The sequence below is a fragment of the Lontra canadensis genome, unplaced genomic scaffold (assembly GCF_010015895.1).
Source record: "Lontra canadensis isolate GAN:19392208 unplaced genomic scaffold, GSC_riverotter_1.0 scaffold161, whole genome shotgun sequence".
Taxonomy (NCBI): domain Eukaryota; kingdom Metazoa; phylum Chordata; class Mammalia; order Carnivora; family Mustelidae; genus Lontra; species Lontra canadensis.
Genome location: NW_022631155.1, coordinates 2,056,324 through 2,078,864, shown reverse-complemented (window position 1 = coordinate 2,078,864; position 22,541 = coordinate 2,056,324). Strand labels below are relative to the sequence as shown.

At 52.2% G+C, this 22,541-nt stretch overlaps 1 protein-coding gene across 4 annotated transcripts in view; it reads left to right on the top strand.

Annotated features, from left to right (window-relative positions):
* Positions 1-3,897: 3,897 nt before the first annotated feature.
* Positions 3,898-22,541, top strand: part of MAMLD1 (mastermind like domain containing 1) — a 108,977-nt gene continuing 90,333 nt past the window's right edge. For 3 of the 4 annotated variants that reach the window (XM_032845250.1, XM_032845248.1, XM_032845251.1), the window contains exon 1: positions 4,347-4,590. The gene's annotated coding sequence lies outside the window, so the exon portion shown is untranslated. Of the gene's footprint in view, positions 3,947-4,346; positions 4,591-22,541 lie in introns of those variants that run through there. The other variant, XM_032845249.1, reaches the window with a different exon arrangement.

Here is a 22,541-nt window from a genome sequence, read left to right as displayed (position 1 = left end):
CCAGGGACATGTATGAAAGCAACAGGTGACAGATCTGGAACCTGGGCTCACCGATAGAGGGCCTTGAATGCCAGGCCGAGGAGCTGGGATTCGGCGCCACTAGTAGTAGGGAGCCATCTGTTGCTTTGGAGCAGAGGCATAATGAAGAACAGAGCAACCTGTTGTGTGTTTCTTATCTGCAGTCAGCACGCCTGTTTTCCAAATCCTAAAGGCTGCCTAATTAAGCCCCCAGCATTTGTCACAAGAACTTGGGAAAACTTAGTATGTGTTCACAGGAATAGGACAAGGAATGGCAGATGGCCACGGATTGTTTTCATATCCCTTGAGCTCCAGGTTTGGGTCAGACCAGAGGCAGGGCCCACATAAGCCTTGGTATGGATATCCCGGGGCCAGTCTCCAGGCAGCCTGTCAGCAGGAGGGCCAGAAGTTTCCGCTGGGTTGAAGAGCAGCCCCGGAGAGCGCTGTGGGATTCCTTGCCTCACCTGGAACCAGCACCGCACACACTTAATGTGAATGGCCACATGGCAGGGGAAGCAGCCTCAGCTTTGGGGCCCAGCTGTTTCCCACTCTGCAACTCTCTAGCTGAGTGACCCTGGACATGTCCCTTCACCTCTCTGAGCCTCCCGTTTCCTCATCTAGAACATGGAGCGGATGATGGCTCACAGCTCATTGCGTACCGGGACTCATGCAGGTGGAACACAGAGTAAGCCTGGGTCCGTGTAGGGAGCTGTTACCTCCAGATTTGGTCTGCATTTGGGTGGCAAAAAGATTATAGAGCCAGTCTCCTCAGCAAGGAGAAAGCCCTCACCCAGTTCTCCGTCTGCCTCAGGATACCCAAAGTGATAACGACAAGGGACCCTCTGTTTCCTATAGTAACTGAAAGAACCACAACACATCTGGATCACAGCGCCCCAGGGTGACCGGAGCTGAGGTGAGCTTCATGGTGCTAATGCAAAGCTCTTGGCCTGGCCTCCATCCTTCTTAACCTTTGCTCAGGTCATGAAACTCCTTAAAATGTACCACAGTTATGCACCCCTTTCCCAGGGCATGTGTCCAATTCTGTAGCCCCCAGAGGGGGCTGAAAAGTTCCGGGAAAACAGAATCCAACTAACATTCCTCAAACAGATACTCCCTGCCAGGGACCACTGTGCTAGGAGTGGGGAAGACAGCAGAGAGTGAAAGGGGTTCTGGAGTAGGTCACAGAGGGAGGCCAGGTGACATTCGTGTTGATATTAAAGGAAAGGAGGGAGCCAGCCCCTTAGATTTCTGGGGAAATGCATTCCAGTGGCGGGAAAAGCCAGTGCAAAGGCCCTAGGGAGGGATGTGCTTGGTGTGTTGGGGAAGAGTTGGGAAGCCTGGAGCTCACTTACAGAGAGAGGGAGGGCAAGAGGGAAGATGATACCATCCAGAGTGGGGAGGGGGGCATGGCATACAGGCCCTTTTAGGCCACCAGAAGCAATTCCCAGTCACCAAGTGAAACAGGGAGCCACGGCAGGTGCACAGACATCAGGGATCCGAGCGGGATTTGGGAAAGAGGCGACTGGGGAGAGGTAGGAAACAGAGCCACCTGTTAGGGTTAGATGCTGGTGGCGGGGAGTGAGGGCAGTAGTGGAGAAGGAGAGAAGGCTGGGAGTGTGGATGCAATTACAGATGGAAGCAGAATTGTCCGTTTCTCTGGATGTGGGGTGTGAGCGTAAGAGAAGAATCAAGGAAGACAGCAGGGAACCCAGCTGGGGCAACTGAGTGATGGAGGTGTCGTGAACTGAGGTGGCCGACTTGAGGAGACGTTGGAGTTGGAGAGGTCTAGTGGTGGTCCAGGCGGGGGGGGCTGACTGACGGAGGTGCACCTGTCATCTCACAAACTCCCAGTACACTGGGGGTGTGGACATCACCCACCCCACTGGGGAAGCAGAGGGGAAGCGACATGAGAGTGGAGTGGAAGTGTCTGGGAACAGAGCCCCATCTTCACCCTCCTGGACCAGTGCACTTTGAGGAGTGGGAAGAATTTTTAAAAGCACTCTGCAATGCTGATAGACCGTTATTCAGCCCGGGGCGGCTGTGTTTAATCATATTCTCTTCAAGACTCTCGGGAGTTCTCTCTTGCTGAAGGGGTCATGGTGGCAATTGGATGACTCTCCATCCTTGCAGGAAGGGACAGGCCAGGGGCCAGGAGCTCACTTGGGCCTTGTCAGGGGTGAAGGCAGGGACTGCTATCAGTTCCATCACAAGAGAGCAGTAACTACTCCAGGCCCATGGCCCTTTCCAGAGCAGCCTCGGCTGTACCCCGCCAAGGTGGAGAACTACACAACAGCCTGGCTGAGCTTTGCACCCGCAAGGTGCCTCTTTGGGCCTTGCTCGCTCAGGTGCACGCGGGCTGCGAAGAAGGGGTCTGACACCTGTGCCTCGCCGTAGGCGCTGACGCCGCTCCTCAACCTGGGAACTTTGGGAAACGCTCTCGGAGGCAAGCGCCCAGCTCCGTCGCGCCTACGTAGCCCACGAAGGGACTTTAGTTGGTTCTCATAGGGGGCCCCAGCGATTCCCGCGGGGCCGAGGGCGTGGGCGCAGAGAGAAGGAGGGGCTAAGTGGGCGGCGGGCCCACCCCTTTATTCCTGTCCCTCGGCGGCCGAATGCGACCAGATGTGGTGGAGACAGGTCGCTACTCAGAGGTGCGGGCAGGAGCTGTGATTGGGCTCTGGGGTTTTCGCAGGCGCTGCTGTCGGACCAGACGCGGCGTCCGTGGGCTGAGCTCAGCCCCCGCCGCTGCTACCACCCAGGAAAACCAGGTTAGGAAACGCAGCCCGGCCGGGAACCCTGCAGAAGGGGCGCGGGCCAGTGCCCCCAGAGTATGGGAGCCGCTGACCTCCGCGCCAGGGCAGAGGGCGGATAGCGCGCTCTGACCCTCTGGGCGGTTCACAAGGAACTCATGTTCCTACAGAAGCCGCAGGTGTCTGCCCTGGGATAACCCCTTGCAGAGAGGGGGCCGGTCCAGCATAGCTCGAGAAGGGGCTTCGCAGCCCCGGGCCAGTGGGGAGGGAGACTGGCTGGCGCGCCTGGGCTCCTTCCTGGCTGAGCTTACCCGCGGGCAGCACAAACAGGGTCTGCGCGGAGGCGGAGGTGGGGGTGGGCAGTGAAGGAGGGGATGGTGAGGGCGGGGGGGAAAGAAGAGGGGGAAGGAGGATGCCAGGCGAGGCGGTGGGGGGGGGGGGCGCGGTGCAGTTAAGTAGCCGCCACCTGAGAGCACTGGTCCCCACTGCCCTCACAGCAGATCGACTTGGTTGTCCGAGCGGGAGCCAGCTAGCAGAGGCGTGGGACGGTGCTACCCACCCAGCAGCCACCACTGAAGGTGAGCGCCCTCCCAGGCCGAGGGGGGGAGGGGGTCCGGCCGCCAGCTCTGGGGTCAGTTTCTGCTCAGAATGGGAAGGGGGTGTGTGTGGGGGCGGATTGGACAGGCTACTTTACGGTGAGACTCCGGTGCCTGGGACGCTCTGGTGTCTTCCAGGGATCTGTTCTGGCTCTCTCACCCCTCCCTCTGTCCACCGTGGCGTCCCTCTACCACTCTGTCTCCGTCGTTCCGTCGTTTTCTCTCGGTCCGCCGGTTTCTTTCTTGGTCCTTCCCTCTGTCCCTCTCTGTCTCTGCCAGACTCGCGCGCTGTCTCGCCCTGGCGCTGGTGAGTGCTGGCTCTCCCGCTCTCCGGATCGCTCTCCGTCTGTCAGGGACGCGCACGGCTTAGCAGCCAGCTCTGCCCGGACGCGGGAAGGCTACCTGCCGCGTGCGGATTTCCCAAGCGCGCGGGACTCCGCCTGGTGCCCTCGGGCGAGCTCCATTCGCCCGTGCCCAGGGGCCCTCGGTCACCGCGCTCTCTCTCCTCCCCACCAGCGCACCATCTAGACGGGCCACCTGCCGCCGAGGGCACCCATCGCCTCCCGCTGCGCGCGGAGCCACGAGGTAAGTGAGACCGTGGCCCTTCCTTCCCTTCCGCACTCCCCCTTTGCCCTGGCTCCAGTGCGCTGGAGAAACGGGCGACCGCAGCGAAGCCATCCTGCGGCCGCCTTCCCTTTCAAAGAGTGGCAGGAGGGCCGGGGAGGCCCCTTGGGTGGTCGCCGCGCTTCCGCCGCCCCCGGCCCCATCCGGCCTGGAAACTCCGCGTTTCGGGGGCTCAGGTCTGGCGGGGTCGCGGGCGGGGCAGCGCGGCTTCCCCTTTAAGGCCGGAGCCGCTCGTCGCCGTGAGTGTGAGGGTGTGTGAGTGTGCGGCGTGCGTGTCTCCTCCTCCCCGAGTGACACAGCAGTGAGAAATGCCTATCAGTAACTTAAACCCCCGAAACTCCACCTTCCGGGCGCGCGGCGCGGAGCCGGGCGGTGGGAATGGAGCGAGCAGATTGAGGCCGCCACTGCAGCGCCGCCGGCATGAACTTGGCCGCGAGCTGAAGCAGCCCGCGGCGGGCGGGCGCGGGGGCACCGGCCGCTAGCCAGGGGGTGATCTGCAACCGGGCCGGGCCGGTCAGCGAGTGCCCGAGGCCAGGCTGCCTGCGCCGGCGGCCGCCCGCCCCTTGGGCACTGCCCCCGCCGCCGCCAGGGAGCTCCGCAGCACGGTAAGACTGAGGGCGGGAGCGGGAGGTCCGGCTGCTCTGGGGGCTCCGGGGTGCATTTGTGGCCCCTACTTGTGGTTCCCGTCGCGGAAGAGCTGGGGGACCCCAAAGTTTGCTCCGAGCACACAGCCCACCTGGCGCTCCGCGCGGCCGGCCCCCCTCTCGAACTGGCCGGGCCGGCCTGGGCGCAGCTCCCATCGCCCAGGACTTCGGCCTCTGCCTGCTCCCTGGCGCCCATCGGGTGTCTGGAACCAGGCGGGGGCAGTTAAGTACCGGGGGCCGGGGGGGGGGGGGGGTGGCTGTTGCGGAAGGCAGAGGGGCTCGAGCCACACGGGCTGCTCCGGGCTCACTGGGAGGCTCCCACTCCGTTCTGATGCCCCCCGGGCCGCTGGCGGCCCGGATGCCACCGGCGATGCTCCCATGGCATGCCAGCTCCCTGAGCCTGGGCCAGTCGACAGTGGGCGCTGGGCACAGGATTCCAACCCCCCCCCAACACACACACCCCAAGCCGGTTTGCCGCCACTGAGCGGGAGTGTGGAGTGTGCGAGCGCCGAGCCCGCTGCCTGGCGCTCCCTCCCCTGCCAAATCCTCCTCTGGAGAGCAGCCCCGAACAGAGCTGGCGGCTCAAGGCAGCCCCGACTGGGCTCCTGCCCGGAGCTCCCGGCGCCCCCGCGCTCCTAGCTCCCAGGCCTCGGAGCGTCGGCAGAGCCCGGCGCCCGGCGCCGGGAAGGGCGGGCGGGAAGCCCCCCGGAGCGCCGCCAAATACTTTTCTGGGCCAGTTGGCTCGGTGAGGCTCTGTCCCGATGCAGGGTGTCCGAAGCCACTTGGAAAGCTGGCCGGACCGTCTGATTTTGATCGGTGATTAAATGCGGACTGAGCAGACACTAATAGGATTAGCTTGCCAGAAAACTGCCCTGAAGTCGTCGGAACCTGAGCAGACTGACGCACCTCGGGCCGGGGGCTTAGCCCCACCGCGCTCCCGCAGCTCCGTGCGGCTGAGCCGGGCGCCCCGAGTGTGGGTGTGAGTGTGTGAGCGGGAGGGAGCGCAGGATGGCTGGGGGACGTGGGGGAGAAGGGACTCCACTTGCTGGGGTGGCTTGTCGTCGTTGTTTGGCAGCAGAAGGAATCCCCCCCGGGTGCCGTGTCTATAGCGAACATGTCGTTTGCGGGTAGCCGACCGAGGCCGGCTCCGGGACATTGTCTGCGCGGGCGAGCGAGCCGATCGAGCGAGAGGCAGCCGCGCTGTAACAAAGACGCAAAGTCTCCCTGAGCCTAAGCAATTTCCAAAGAGTTGGCGGGGAAGAGGGCCCAGGTCTCCCAGGGGAGACCCCCGCGGGAATTGTGCGGTCCCCACCGCCCCGGCCCCGCGACCCGAGCAATCGTGTTCCCGGGCTGCGGCGAGCCGGCGGGCAGCATCGCAGCGGCGCAGCCCAACCCTTGGCAGGCGCGGGCCGCCGCCCGAGTGCCCACGGGCCGGGCGGGGTGGGCCGCGCACCCGCGGGGGCTTCCCGGCCACCCGGCCACCCGGCCGCTTGGGGCTCCCGGAGGCCGCGCAGCTTCTCCCCCTACCCCACCTCTTCTTGTCTTTATAGATCCCCCCTCCCTCCTACCCCTGCCGCCGCAGCCGCCAACAATCCGCTTTATAAAAAGCCCCTTTGTTTCCCTGGAGGCTGGAGAGAGGGAAGGGGGAAAGGGACGCAGAGGCAGGGGGGCGGGGGCGGCTGCCTCCCAGTGGCCTTGAGCCGCTTGGGACAGGAGGGCAAGTGTAGGCGGTGGGGGAGGGGGTTGTGTTTCGGAAACCTTCCCCAGGAACCCCAGAAGGCATGGGGAGCCCCTGGCTCCTGGCGCCCATGGCGCGCCCCGCCTGCCCGAAGCGGACACCCGGGGCTCCAGCGGCCGGGACGGCCCGGCCGGCGGTGCGGCGAGCGGGAGGACGCGGAGGCCAGAGGCCGAGCACGCTCCGCGGGAAGGGCAGACGCGGCTCGCCGCGGCGCTCGCCGGACGCGGGCATAGGGGGCGCCCTTTCCTCGGTTTCGCTTTGCAGCCCGGGCCCCTCACCTCCCCGCTCCCGGCGGCTGTCGCGTCCGCGGGTGGCTGAGACGACGGCAGTGACTGTGAGGCTTTCGCCACCCTGCGGCTACACTCACTCCTTCCTGCGCCCTCCTGCCGGCCACCCTCTCCCCCCACCCACCACAACGCACACCGGGACTCAAACGCTCCGCGGTCCCCCTTTGTCTGGAGGCAGGGAGGGAGTTGGAACGGCCACCTCCGAGGTTCGGGCAGCCTAGACGGGCTGTGGGGACCGTGCGTGGGTGTGTCGTCTCCGCACGGACCCAGTGCCGGACAGTTGGGGGTGCCCACCACGCGTGGGCCGCTGGCATTAGTTGGATTGAGGATTTAGCGGGTCCCATCCCCTACACCTGCTCTCTCCCCGCCCCGCCAAACTTATGGGAACACGGACTTGCACTGAGGAATGTTAAACCTGTTAGAAGTAACCTTTCGCCTGTCGGCCTGCCCCGCCTCCGCCTCTACCCACCCAAAGCTGTTCGCTTCTCTCCTAAAGTTTTGCTCTGTTGGGACTAGGAATACTGACAATAAGAAAAACTGACAAATAGGGAGAAGTGGGCGGGGTCCAAAGAGCGAAGTCGAATCCCCCCCCTCCCCCCCCCTCTCTCGTCGCCTCCCTCCCCCTTCCCCTTTAATCTCGGGCGGGATATTATTTGTGCCTTTTTGAATTTATTTCCCCTAATCCACTCCACTCCCATCTCTGGAGGTTAGTGGACAGTGTTGGTCAAACATTTGTTCTCTGGTGTTTGGAATCGAAGGTGAAGCGTTAAGGTTCCGGACCACCCCCCCCATCCCAACAGCATCTAAAACCACAAGGAAGTACTCAAATGGTAAACCACAGGTTCTACCTTCTCCTCCCCCTTTTGTGCTTCCCTTCTGGAGCAAGATCATTGGAAAATAAAGCTGCTGATGTGCGAGATGGAACATATGGTGCCTCCATAAGAGAGTAGCAGAAATGGCCTTGAACCTGCCGGACAGACCAGCTGTTTGCTGCCAGCCGGAGCAGCTAATCAGCTTCTTTGCCTTAAAGTAACATCCCTCTTTTCTCTTGATGACCAGTTTGCATATTAAATAGAATATTCTCCAGAGGAGAAAGGAGATGGGCTTCTACATTGTTTTCTGTTTTGGTGGTTCTCCCCACGCCTGTCCCTACTCTGGGTGCTGACTTGGCTTCTCTCCCCATGCTCCCCATGCCAACCGACAGTACGACAGTGCGGATGTTCCCTTTAATACTGATAAAAGAATGTTGCTCCAAGTGGAACTTGGGAAGGAGGCAGGAGAGGGGCTGAGATATTTCCAGATGCCTAGGAGGAAATCTCTCTGTTTTGTTCCTATTGGCTTTAGAAGAACTAGCAGCTCTCCCCCCCCCCAACACACACATATTAAAAATATCACAAAGATCTGCAGCTCTTCCTTATAAGATCTCCTCAGAAATCATCCCTTCCGGCCGTGACCATTTTCAGTTTTCCTTCAGTACAATGTGTTTGAGAGGAGGAAAAACAGTTTGGCTTTAGAAGAAGAAAGGCTTCAGGAGATACAAGGAAATTCCATGTTAGGAAATCATTAGCAAAGGGTGACTTCGTCTGTTTTCCTGCCACTGACGCTGACAGTGACACAGATGTGTGGGTTGAAACAGGAACGTCATTGAATTTTTAAACTCAACCAGGAAATAGCCTGTTGCTGGGGTGGGGGTGGGGGCTACACGTTCACTGCATCTTCAGGTAGTAGATCTACTCTTGTCCATCCTTTTCAGTAGGGTAAGGGATTTTTTTTCAAGCCTGGCCAGCATGTTTAATTTTTTCCCGTTTTAAGCAAATCATCCAAAGGCTTAAAATGCACCTGTTAATAGATCATCCCTAGGAAACTTGGTGGCTGTTCAGGCTTATGAAATGGGCAGAAACTGATCTTAGATCAGTGGTTCTGACAACAGTCGGACTACCCTCCTTCTTTAAAGGGGCTTCCTCTATGCAGTTAACCTTTCCTTTCTTTTTCTTTTTTCTTTTTAAAGAGTCTGATTTCCCCCCCCCCCCCGCCCCGCAGCAGTACATTGGAGGGATAATTAGCCTAGGAGCTGGGAAACTTTTGTTCTAGAATACTTTCCACCCTAATTAGCTGAGTGATCTTGGGCAAGTCCATCCCCTCTCCTTGCTCCTCCTATCCTCCTCCCTGACCTCCTTCAGGGCCTGGGAGTCTGAATCCCTTCCAGCTCTAACACACTGCGATTTGTAAATGAAATAGTCATTTTCTGTGGAAGTAAAACACCTGTGGGGAAAATGGCTGCATTTACAAAGAAATGGGGCTGAGATTCTGAGGGGCAGCAAGAAGAGGGAGGAGAAAATATGGCAGAGAGCCAATGAAAACAGTATAAAAGTGGGAATTACTCCCTCTCTTTGTGTCTTTTGCTGGTGTGACCTTCTCCCCAGAAACAGAGATGGTGGAGGCTGCGAGGCGTCCTGGAGGGCTTCTCGTCCAGTACCCCTAATCTGGGGATCTCAGGGCCTATTGACGGCAGGCCTCCTAGTCACTGGGTCGGTTTTCAGATAACAGGATCTAAACTCTTTGAAATTAGACCGGCGTGTTTCCAAAGGACTCATTTAATAGCAGATTTGCCGTTTTGCAGCTGTTTAGCAAAGGTCTCAAGGACAAAAAGGACTTCCGTCTATACACGCGAGCCTCGCTGGAGTTGGGGCTCTGAACTCACTGTCAAACCTTTTCTTTTCGTCCGGGTCCAGCTGGGTGTTTTCTAAAAATCACATTTCCAACTTTGAGGACGCAGCAGCCATGCAAGAATTCTTGCTTGATTTTAATATTGATTTTTTTAAACGTGGTTGGGGGCGATGCAAACGTTATGAAGGAGGACCTTTTATCCTCTGAGCTCTTTGGCAATTATCTTGCTGCCATAAATGTTGATACACATATAATGGATGTAACTAGAAAATCTCCTTATCCAAGCAGAAAAGGCTGAGTGTTTGTTGGAGCAGACAGATGTGGCCGGGGAGGGAGATAGATGGCGGGAAGCAGGAGCCCGTTACCATGCACCAGCACAATAAACTGATTCCCATCACCCCCCTCCCAGCACCGACACCCAGGGTAACCTAGGCAGCATCAGTCAGCTGTATGGCAGGAAAGAAGCCTCTCGAAGCTCACTTGGAAGCAGTCTGATTTTGCAGACATTGAGTCCTGAAACATCTTCAGGTCCTGAGTAGGGAAGCTTCCTGAACCTACTTGAACCCAATGGGGTTGTCTGACAAGGCTTATTACTTGTTGCTGTTGTCACTCCTGTCCTCGTTTGGTTGCAACTGTGGCAAAGGAAGAAGATTCCCCACAGAGCCGCTGGCCGGTGGATCAGGGGTCCCATGGAGGTGAGGGCCTGTCGCTTGTGTTACATTTATGTGGTCTTTACGTACGAGGACCATGGGCGCATGATCGCAGTGGTGTCCTGCTTCCAAATGAGCAGCCTGGGGCTTCTGAGCTCAGAAGTCAGGTGTCCTCCTCCCCCACGCTGGTGCTCTCTTTTTTCTCCCTGTTCACAGAGCCTCCCTGATTTCCTTTGGGCCCCAAGTCCACCCTTAAAATCTGACCTATTCAGATTTTCCAAAGCAATCACATTTGTCGCAGCCCCCAAAGATCTCCCAGGGTGAGGCGTAGTGAGGGGCTTTGCTGACCCTGGACTCCCCAGAGTAAAAGCTTCCAGAGACAGAGACAGGGTCTAAGGGGCACCAGAAGGAAAAAGCCTTTTGCAAAGTCTGTGAGAACTTTCCTTGCCCAGAGGAGTTCCTCGGGGCCTCTCAGGAACCCCAGCTTCAGATTCCCCTTCCCTCCCTGGCCCGCATGAGGGTGGGCTCCTCCGCCCACCCACAGCAGCGCAGTCCTGCTTTGGCTGCTGCCTTCTGACCCCGGGGGCCGTCAGTGCCCCTTTCTGTACAGCCTGGGTCCCAGCCTGGAAATTTCCTCAGGGTGGGGGGCCCAGCTGTCTTCCCCTCCCAGTGTGCCCCACTTCCCGCTCTGCACAGTAAATAACCATTAAGTGGGGGTTTGGACAATGCTGTTTTCTGAACCCTGAGAACTTGTCCATGAGGCCCAGAGGAGGATGGGGATGACCATGGGATTCAATCAGGCTAGAAGGAGGCCTGGCCAGCTGCCCCTTGTGTTTCCCCCTTCCTTCCGCCTGTGCAAGTACCTGGACACTGGGCCATAGGGACACATTTTTGCCGATTCTAGAGAAGGCCACTGGATGTCACCAGGTGTGAGCTCGTGAATGGCACCTGCTTTCATATTTTGCCCAGTGTTTGAACCTGAACCCCCCACCCCTAGCTTCTTTCAGAGGCTCGGTGACACAGAGGGGCGGGCTTGGAATCCTCTCTGCCTTGCTTTATGTGGCCCCATTAGTCTGTTGCCTACATGCCTGCACATGGTTCCAAACTCCTATAGTAAAAGATGCACATTGTTCTAGCTGGGAGAGTAGAGTCCTGTAACTTTACAGAAGAGGAGAGTGAGGCCCAGAGAGGGGAGCGGCCTGACTTTCCTGAGGGGACCCTGACTCTCCGTCAACCATCTGAGTCCAGAACACCTCCTTTGCACATCTGCTGTGGGCGCGCAGGACTCTCCTTTTGAGGGAGAGCGAATGTGGGGGTGGGGGGAACGTGGTGCGCACTGCTTAGGAGCCCTGTTATGAAGGCGCAGGGGCGGATTACAATCTGAGTTCCAAGTCGCAGGGAGCGAAGAGGGCAGGTTGTAAATTAAGGAGCAGTGGGGTGCCTGGGCCTCAGGACCTCAGAAAGGAGTGTGTCTCCTCTTGTTTTCGAGTTGCTGATGGAGAGTCGAGAGTCGGGCAGCCAGCCCCTTGGAGGGCTCTGCTGGGTGGGCTCTGTTCTCAGTTTGGGGGATTGTTTGGGTTTTGCTCCTAATGAGATCTCTGGAAGTTGCAGCACCGACCTTGGAATTTTAAGTGGAACAGTAGTTGTGGCGCGCTTGCCAGCGTCACGTGAGAGACTGGCATGCGTGACGCTGGGTTCGGGGAGGAGGCCACAGTGTTTCTAAGCTGCTTGTCTGTCAAGGATTAATTTAACCTCTAATTACTACATTTGCTTCTCAGTTTGCTGCATGAACATGGTGCAACAAAAGCTCAAGGAAGTGTGCCATTTCATTTCGCCACCGCTCTAAAATTAATTTGGGGGATATGATGGAGTTAGATCTGACACACTTGGTGCTAGAACAATCATGCTGCTGTTTGGATGAAAGGGAGCAATCCGGCTGTTTCTAGGGACACCCCAGCGGTGGGGTAAAGAGCATTAGCGACTCAATAGCTTCCACAGCCCTGACACTGTGGAGGAGCGTCAGGGCCCTCCTGCCACCCCTCCTGCCACCTGGCCTTGGCCCCCTTGAGTCGCCCTGGAGGGGGACGGGGCCCTGCCTGCCGCTCTCAGAGGCAGGGCGGTGGGCGCTGCGCCCATAGCCCAGGTGAGGTCAAGCTGGAGTCTCCCCCAGGTCTACTCCCCAGGGCTCACACCCCCTCCCGCAACAGGAGCCTCCCAGCAGGCTTCTCTCTCTCCTCCTCCCTGCATCCCTCCGGAGTGACTGCCCTTTGGCAGCCCTACAAAACTCTCCGTCCTCTCTCGCCAAACAGCAGCGGCAGTGGGTGTGGGAGCCAGAGGCTGTTCCCCTCCCTGGGACGGCGAGGGTGGCTGGCTTCTCCGACCCAGGGCTGGAGGTCCTCAAAGCATCCTTTGGCGCCAATGCCCAGTCGTATTTCTGAGTCCACAGCGGAGGCTAACCAGGTCAACCGGACTTTTCCTGTGGGGCACTTTGCCTTCTACATCACATGTCACCCCAGAAGCAGAGAACTAGAAGCTGATGTCTCTCTCATCCTCACCACACCCTTTCGGGAAGGTGGTACCCAGGTAGAAAGGGCTGGGTCTGAAGCCCTTGTCTCCCACATGGCTGGGGACAGGCTTTCCGACCTTTTCAGTCACGTCTGTGGGCTGGCTCTTTGCAAAATCCTGAGCAGGCCAAATTTGGGTTCAGTGCCCACACCTCACCCTTCCTGGCTCCTGGGCCTGCCCCTGCCCCTCACAACCCCTCCCTCTTACCTGCAAGGGTGCCCTCCCCAGCCCTGTATGTCTCGGGGTGCTTCCCTTCACCAGGAGAAGCTGGAACCTCCAACTTGAATTATGGGATGTAAGTGTTGCCATGTCTTGGAGAGCATCTCTTTTTAGGATGCCAGTAGGAGGTGTTCAGTGTTTAGGGAGGTCCTTTTGGATAGCCCCCTTACCAAGTGGCACCATGCCATGCCTAAAGCTCATTCTGATCATGAGACTGGAGAAGAGCTAGGACCGCCTCGCTGCCAAGGCTCTCCTGAGCTTGCCCTCAGGGAGGCCAACTCCAGCTCATCTCCTGAGCCCCAAATCATGACAAAGATAATTTCTGTCTCTCTGGAGCAGGGACAGTCCTTGGGTCACAGCCTTCTTTCGGAATCTAATGAAAGTTGTGGGTCTTCTCAGACCACCACACAAGAATATGCAACGCTGTATCTAATTTCAGGAGCTCATAGACCTTTCTGGAAGCCCATTCATGGTTCCCTCAGGGATTCTTTGAGACAGGCTAAGAACGCTTCACTGTAGTGCCTTGGGCTGTGCAGATTGCACAGCCATCCCTGGTCACCTCGTGGGTGTAAAAACATTGTGATGTGGTGGGAGGAATAAAGAGCTTTGCCTTCCGGCAAAGGTCATGGACCAGCCGCGGGATTTTCGGCAAGTCCCTGCCCCTACCTGAGCTGCAGGGTCCTTGGGTGACAGATGGGCGTATGAGAAGGCCAGTCCCGCCCAGCGTAATAGCCATCGTGGGGGATTCCAAAGTGCAGGTGTTGGTGACATGGTCTTGCAGACATCAGGCTCAGGACACACTCAGGGGTTCCTCTCTTTAGGGTCACTGGCCACTCTCCGTTTTGCCTTCTCATGTGGCCTGAGAAATGTAACAAAAGAAAAGCAGGTCTCTTTTGATACCAAAAGTCCTCTTGTCCCTTCTTTTGATCATCGTGTGAGATACACCCAAGCAAACTAGCATGAGAGAGTCCCTGGCTTGGAAGGTCATGCAGTGTTTCTGGGATCTAGACACTCTGGAGGATTTGCCTGCTTAGAGATCCTGCTTGTCCAGCCTTCTGCAGCTCCTGAGTGGGGCCAGGCAGTGTGCGTCCGGCCCAAGACCCTGGAGGAGGTTCCATGTCTGCCTGCCACGGAAGTCAGTAAATGGGATCTGAGAGGGCCACTGATTTGGTTGGGTTTTCTACATTTCCACTGTCACACCTGGCATCAGGAGGGAAAAGTGGGTCTTTGACTCCCCCCAAATCACTGAAAAGGTCTGACCAGCTCTTTGAGAAAACTGGGTGGTGGACCTGCCCGTATGTCTGGCCGGCGCCCTTCCTGGGAGATGGGGCGTCATGTTCTCTTTGGAGAGAAGCCTCAGGAGGAGCGGTGGGGCGCGTGCTGGGTGCGATTCAGAGAACCTCCCCCACCGTCCTTGTCCAACACTGCAAATGTGGAAAGGCTTCTCATGGCAAGGCCAGAAGGGCTCATAAATCACAGATGGGGAAACTGAGGCTTTGAGTGGGGCTGTGCACTCCCCCTTACAGTAAGGGCTTTTTACCTCTCTTAAAGACCACCCTGTCATCCGATTAACCTGGCCCTAATGAGTGCTCAGGTCCTGAAAGCCAGCCGAGAACATGGAGAGTAGGTGTGGGAAGCCATTTGAACCCTCAAAGGATGTCGCCTGTGTGGTGACTCACATTTGCTGATCTGGTTGTGCCCATCCCCCCACACTCAAGGTAGAACCTCTGGGAAGGGAGGATGTTGCTAGGAGCTCGGGCTTTCCCTCTCCTTTATGAAGAGATAAGTGCTGGTTTGCTTTGAACTGGTTTGCATACAGATTGAGGTATTCACCCCCCAGCCCCCCCCCCCCATCCTTTGTTTCTTTTGCTAAAGAAAGCCAAATTTGCCAGGGCTGGGTAAGTCAGGGTCATGGTGAAGATGAGTATTCAGTTTTGGGTCCTTATGCAGAGCGGCGCCCGCTCTGTCCCTTGCTGGACCGTCTGGGCCTCTGCTTTATGACTCATCTGGAGGGAGAGAAGTCGAGCAAGTTAGTGGAAAGTCGGTGCCATCCAGCAGTTGGAGGCATCGTCCAGTAATCAACCTGAGATTGGAGATCCTGACAGTTAATCTTACCCTTTGGAAGAGTCACTGTTTGGGACCAGCTTTGAGTCTGGGAGGGATTCTTTGTGCTGTAGTGGGTAGAACATCCACTGGGGGGGGGGGTCTAGCTCTGAGCCTCGGTTTCCCCGTCTGTACAATGAAGGACTTGACTAGGGGAAATCTGAAGGGCTCCTCCAGCCATGACATCCCACAGTGCTATGAGTAGCAAATTAAACTCTTAAGTTACTTAAAATGTTTGAAAATGATAAATCATTTGCTCTTTTTGAAATGACCAGAGACTTGACAATGTGGGGGGTTTGTGTTAGGTTGGTAGGTGGGGGCTACGACTGTTATATGGCCAAGAAGAGTTCTGGAATTTCGGGTAAAGATAAAAGCAATTGGTATGTGTTTATGTAGGACCAAAGAAAGGGAAAAGTGGAAGTTCCCTTAGAGACCCCTGGTTTTACACATGAGGATGCTGGGGCTGAACTAGTCCAGGACTCAGGCCTTCCCACTCCCAGCCCACCCTGGAGCTGTTTGTGTCGCCGGTTCACAGACTCTTACAGAAGCATCATTGAGCTTCCGGCTTGTGGGCAGCAGAAGGGAAGATGGGGGTGATTTTGATTTCTAGCTATCAAATGGTAGCTTATCAAAAAGGATTTTTGCCCTCTGTCTTTACCCTCCAGTAACAAAGAGTTGTTCCCAGCTAAAGTAAATATTTAATTCTGTTAGTACTAATGCCTAATTTAAGATAAAACAGATTTTTAAAAATACTGGGATAAGGGGTGTAGGGATGTGGACTTTGGAGACTTGTTATTTGGAATTATTTTAATTTAAACATATGGGCTGTTTTAGGTTTGACTTCATATTTGCTAATTTTCATTATGAAAAAAACCCAAACTACCCCACCCTTAGTTTTGCAGTGAGTAACAGCTTGTCTCCTCTAGAAGAAGCTGTAAGTTTCTCAACTGCTTGCACCCACAGTACTTGGCATGTTTGCTTATTGTTTGTTTGTTTGTTTGTTTTGAAAATTACTTTGGGCTCCAGGTTTATACTGACCCCTGACCTGTCCAAATTGGAGAGGAGAAGCAGCCCAATGTGCCCTACTACCTGTGAGGGTCCACAATAGAGGAAAGGGTCTGTGTTTGGCCCCTTTTAGCTCATGGAGCATCTACAAAATCTGCCCAGCTTATCCCCACACAGCTCTGAGACTGTTTTCCTTGGTTGTAGCCTAAGCACCTCTTATCTGAGCCTAGCCACATCCCCTCCCCTGTCCTGAAACAGGACCAGTGTCTGGGAGGAGGCAGCCTGGGTGCCAGGCCCAGATCTGCTACCTTGCTGTGAGACCTTGGGCAAGTCACCTACCCTCTCTGGGCCCTGTGGTCCCCATCACTCCAATGAAGGGCTGAGGAGAATAGAGGGCTCTCTGAGATTTTTTTCTTCTGGGGTTGGATTACTGTATTTAAAGGCTGTGACTGGACCAGTGGATTATATGACCTTTAAATCCTTTCTAGAGGTAAAACTCAGTGATTGACTGAATTACTGGAAGAGGAAGGGAAACATGGAGTCCAAGAGAACTGAAATGGACTAGCACTTTTTAAATATGTGTGCTTCTTGGGGGCACCTGGGTGGCTCAGTCAGTTGAGTGGCTGCCTTGGGCTCAGGTCATGATCTCAGAGTCCTGGGATCAAGTCTTGCAGTGGGCTCCCCACTCAGCAGGGAACCTGCTTCTCCCTTTGCCTCTGCCCTTGCTTGTGCTCTCTCTGTCTCTCCTGAAACAAACAAACAAACAAATATGCTTCTTTGCCTGCATAGTTCCTGATGGCTGTCTGCTTTTGGGATACATTTGGAAAAATGTATCTATCTCCAGCCCTTCACTTGGATTTGTTAGGCGCTTTGGCTCCTAAAAGGGAGTGGGGAAGGGAGGACAGTGTCCAAGACCCTTCTCTCTACTGTGGACCCTCACAGGTGGTGGGCACATTAGCCTGCTTCTCCTTTCCAACTCGGGCAAGTCAGGGGTCCGTATGGAACAGGACCCCAAAGTAATTCAAGACTGGAACTTGGGTGACTGATTCAGGAATAGGTCAAAAGTCATTCTGAAAATTTGATTCAAGGAAGATGTTTTGTGTATCTACTGTGTGCCTGGGCTGTGAAAGGTGGACAGATGGACAGGACAGATAGATGAATGGATGGACAGACCGACTGAAGGGCGGAAGGAAGGATAGGCAGCTATGTTAGATGTTACAATGTAAAAGGCTACTGAGTACCCATGGTGAAGAACTTATGCAAATTAATGATTTGTCAGGGTGATGATACAGAGCAAATGGAGCAGACCAGAAATGCTCCTGGAAGGTCATCCAGGGGGAGACTGAAGGAAGACAAGATTTATAAGTAAAAAATGCTGTATGTCTGAGGTGATAAGTGATTTGCAGCAAAATCAGTCAAGGAAGGGAGCAAGGGAGTGACTGGGAAGGGTGTCCTTCTAAATGGGGTAGGCAACAAGGATTTTGCCAAGAAGGTGAGATTTGAACAAAAACTTGCAGAACCATGAATCCACTAGGCCAGTGTTGTCTAATAAGTACATTGAAAAAGTTAAAAATCGGGTGGAATTAATTTGAATATATCTTATTTAACCCCAACTGTCTAAAATATTATTTCAACAAGTGATCAACTTAACAATTACTGACGTATTTGTCCATTTTTTTTTTATCATGGAAAGTCTTTACATTCCAGCATGCGGTTTGCACTCACAGCACATGTCAATTCAGACTGACCACATTACAAGTGCTCAACAGCCATATCTTAACTCTCTATCTACCCATCCACCCATCCATCCAACCATTTGTCCGTCCATCTGTCCGTCCATCCATCTACCCATCCATCCATCCATCCATCCATCCATCCTCCAAAACAACTCTACCTGAAAGGAGTTTTGATTCTCAGCTTTTCTGCCTTGTGGGCTGGCCATATGGAGTCCAGTGAACCAATTGGTGTCAGCCACACTGAGCAGGGCTCTGCAGACCACTGGCAACAGGTCTTTTGTCTGAAGAAGGCTCCAGTGTTGACCTGAAATTTATCAAAATGAGAGCAACCATTCCCTGAATGCCCTCATACACCTAGAGACCCCTGCCCTGTTGCTTCATGGGAATGCTCCCATCAACTGGGAGCATTTTCTAATAGTTGGCGCTCAGGCCTCTAGTCTGTTCATCCTGGGGGTTCGTTGATCACATCTAAGCTTTTTTTCTTTAATGTTTTAGACTGACATGAATTCACATTCAAGAAAAGTTGCAAAAAATAATATAAATGATTGCTGAATACCTTTCACTTCAATCCCTAAATTTTGACATTTTACCACATTTTCTTTGTTTTATCCACTCCCTTCCCCCCGCCACACATGCACACACTATTTATTTTTCTGAATTGTGTGAGAATAAACTGCAGACATGATGCTCCCATTCCAAAGTAAGTGAATGTATATTTCCTAAAAACAGAGGTAACCTCTTGTACAAGCACAGGATGTTGATCAAAATCAGGAAGTTAACATTGTTTCCAGTCTAATCCAAAGACCTTATTCAGATCTTGCTGATTGTCCCAGTAATGTGTTTTATAGCAAAAGAAAGTTGAGGTTTCTGAACTGGTGCATTTGGTCATCCTGCCCCTTTAGTCTCCTTTAATCTGTAATGATTCTTCCATCTGTCTTTGTGTTTGGTAGCATTGATGTTTGTGAAAAGTATAGGCCAGTTGTTTTGCAGAATACCCCTCGTTTTGGGTTTGTCTGATGTTTCCATGTGATTAGATTCAGGCTCTGCACCTGCGGCAGGAACGCTGGAGAAGCGATCCTGGGTCCTGGTCCGTCCCTCAGATCACAAGGTCATTACTGCTGATGTTAACCTTGATCACTTGGTTAATGTGGTGTCTGCCAGGTTTCTCCACTGCCAAGGTACTAGTTTTTCTGTTGTAATTATCTTATGGGGATATATTTGAAGAAATGTTAATAGCCTGTTACTCTGAAAACTTTCACTCACTAATTTAGCATCCAGTGATGATCCTTGCCTGAGGCAACTTTATTATGCTGGTTGGCAAATAATGAATTTCTAATTTCATCATCCCTTCTCTATGTATTTTTTGGCTGTCTACCACAAGAGAGAGCTTTCCTTCCCTCCTCGTTTATTTACTTGTATATTCATTTATATCAGGTAACCTAGTGGGGTTTTTTTTTATTCAATGAGTTATAATCCTTTACTATCATTATTTATTTTGATGCTCAAATTTTCCCAGATTTGGTCAGTGGGAACCTAACCCTTTATGCCAGCTCTTAAGTCTTTTTGACATGTCCGTAATCATTCTCTGAGCACAGCCTTAGTTTCTGGCATAGCAAGGTGTTCCAGGCTTATCTTGTTTGTTTTCTGCCTCTGCCCTAAAAATCAGCTACTTTTCCAAGGAGCCTTAGTTTCTTTTGGTGGAGAATGATATCTAGAAACCAAGATCCGGGTACTAGATATATGCTCATTTCTACAAGAGTGTCATTGCTAATAGAACCTCTCAGTCCACAAAGGTAGGAAAATAATTACTTAACCTTCATCTATATTTCATTTTATTAATTTCCATTATTGTGATAATTTCTCTATCTACCCACCTACCTGTCTGTCTCCTATCTATCTAAAATCCATGAATTCACACTGATACTTCTAAATTCTAATCCAATAGCAAAGTCAATTCTTTCCCCATCCATATTTATATTTCCCTTTTATGACAGTGAGAAATCTAGCTGCTACTATCCATAATGTATTTACTCATTTACTGAATCCTAGTATATACAGAAGGTAGTTTCATAATTGCTAACTCTTATCTGTGTGAGAAGAAGCCCATAACTAGACTACGATATTTGTTTAGAATTCTCTTTGTCTTTTGCTTGAGGTTATAACACCCAAAGACAGTATTGAAAAATTACCTGGGCTAGTTTTCCATCCCCCTTCCCCCGGGGTGGTCATTTGAGTGTGGTTCAGTTGACTTATTTCTGTATAGATACTTTTTGGGGTTTTTGTTTCTCCACATTTGTTAATTTTAATTCTTTTCTGAGCAGGTGAAAAATAACATAATTCTGTAAGTTAAAACCATAGAGAAAGCAACACCTCCCATTACTTCTATTCTTCCCACCTCGCTCCATTCATCTCCACTAAGTAACCAATCTCATTTGTTTTCCTGTGTTTCTTTTTGTACAAATGAGCAGACGTCTGTGTATTTTTTTTTTCTTATATGAAGAGTAGATCCTTTTTTGAGCTTCACTTTTTGATGGGATGGTACATCCTAGTGGTCACCTCTTCTCATTTCCTAGAGCTCTTTCTCATTCTTTGATTACAGCTGCCAAAAACAGCAGCGCGGAGGTACCGTATATGATTCAACCCTTCCTATGTATGAGCTTTGGGATGTTTCCAGTATTTTGCAATTACAGCGCGGCAGTGAGCAACCTGGTGCATATGTATTTTCATTTTGCCAAAGGTATGTGTTCAGGGTAGATTCCTAGAAGTGGAATGGGTGTGTCAAAAAGTAAACACCTATTGGTTTTGTCAGGTAATTTCCAAATTCCCCTCTTGAAAGGTTTGTACCAATTTGCATTCCTCTCAGTAATGTGTGAGAGGGTCCTTTTTCCTAAAACCTTGCCAATAAAGTGTTTGCTATACTTTTTAATTTTTGTAAATCTGATGGGTGAGAAGTGGTATCTCAGGAATTTTAATTAGCATTTTTCTAATTATGAGTAACTTGGAGCATCTTTTCATATGCTCCGGAGCCTTTTTGGGGTGTGTGTGTGTGTGTGTGTGTGTGTGTGTGTGTATTATCTTTTTATGTCTTTCCTCCCTTCCTCGACTGAGTTTTTGGTCTTTTATCCTCAATTTTAAGAGTTTTTATATTAAGGCTATTAGTTTTCTAACCTGTGATAAATGTTGTAATTTCTCCCAATTTGTTGTTTCCTGATGGTGTTTATTTTTCTTTGCCATGCAAAAGCGCTTTAAAAAAAGATTTAATTTTTAAGTCATATTTACACTCAACATAGGGCTAAAACTCACAACCGCAAGATCAAGAAGAGCTGCACGTTCCACAGACTGAGCCAGCCAGGCCCCCAGCAAAAGCGTTTTTACATAGTCAAATATCAACCCTTTCTTTTATCACAACTGGATTTGAGTCACAGTTAGAAACCCTCTCCTCACACCCAGGTTAAAGAGGAATTCACCCAATTTTCTTCTACTGTTTGAAGGCTTTCGGGTTTTACATTTAGATTTCTAATCCATTAGGAGTTTATCCTTATGGCTGGTTATATGGTTTGGATCTCTGCCCATTTTCAAATGGTGACTCAATTATCACAACCCCAGTTTTTAAACATCTGTCTTTGCAAAAACAAACCATATACATTATGACTTTAAAACTTTTATTTTGAGATAATTGTAGGTTCACATGTAGTTTTAGGAAGTGATGCAACAGAGATTCCATATACCCTTCACCAAGTTTCCCCCAGCAGTAACATTGTGCATCACCGTAGTTCAATATTATAACCAGGACACGGGCGTTGATGCCATCCATCCACTATATTTGGACCTTACCGATTTTACATACTGTTGTTTACCTCCGAGCATATGTATTTAATTCAAAGCAGTTTTGTCAAATGTGCAGACTCATGTGATCTCCACCATCACCTGGAAGATCCTCCGTGTTGCCATTTTGCAACCAACACCCCCTTCTACCCCGTCCCACCCCAAGTCCCAAACTCATGGCAACCACTCACTCATTCTCCACTTCTGTAATTTTTTCATTTGAAGGATGTCATAAAAATGTAATTAAACAGTGTAAACTCAGAGATGGGCTTTTTCCAAGCAGCATAATTTTGGTGGTGGTGTAGTGCAGTATATGGGGGAGTCCTTTCCGGCCCATGTAGAGTGCTCTCTCTTGATGTTGTTTTACTTTGCATTTCCCTAATGCTTAATGACACTTCTTGAATGTACTTGCCATCCATGTGATCTCTTCAGTGAAATGTCCGTTCATGACTTGGGCCCACTTTCTAATTGGATTATTTGTGGGATTTTTGTTTTGTTTTGTTTTACCATTGAGTTTTGAGAGTTCTGTTTACATACTTGTCCATTATCCAGTATGTAATTTGAAAATATGTTCTCCCTGTCTATAGCTAGTCTTTTCATCCTCTTAACAGATTCTTTCGTGAGAGGATTATTTTATGGACCATGCTTTTGTTGTTGAGTCTAAGAACTCTTATCAAGCTCTACGTCCCAAAGATTTTCTCCTATTGAATAGTTTCATGGTTACATGTTTTACATTTAAGACTGTGATCTATTTTTTTAAGATTTTATTTATTTATTTGAGACAGAGCGGTAAAGAGAGAAAGCACGAGCAGGGCAGGAGAGAGGGAGAAGAAAGTTCCTTACTGAGCAGGCAGCTGGAGGTGGAGCTCGATCCCAGGACCCTGAAATTATGACCTGAACCAAAGGCTCTAGCACCATTTGTTGAAAAGGCTCTCCCTCCTCCACTGAATTATTTTCATACCTTTGTCAAAAAATGAGTGGGACATATTTGTGTAGGTATGTTTCTGCTCTGTTGATCTATGTGCCTATCCCTTGGTCAATGTCACACAGTCCCAATTAATGTTGCTACCATAATAAACTTTAATAGCAGGTAGAGTGACTCCTCCCATTGTACTCT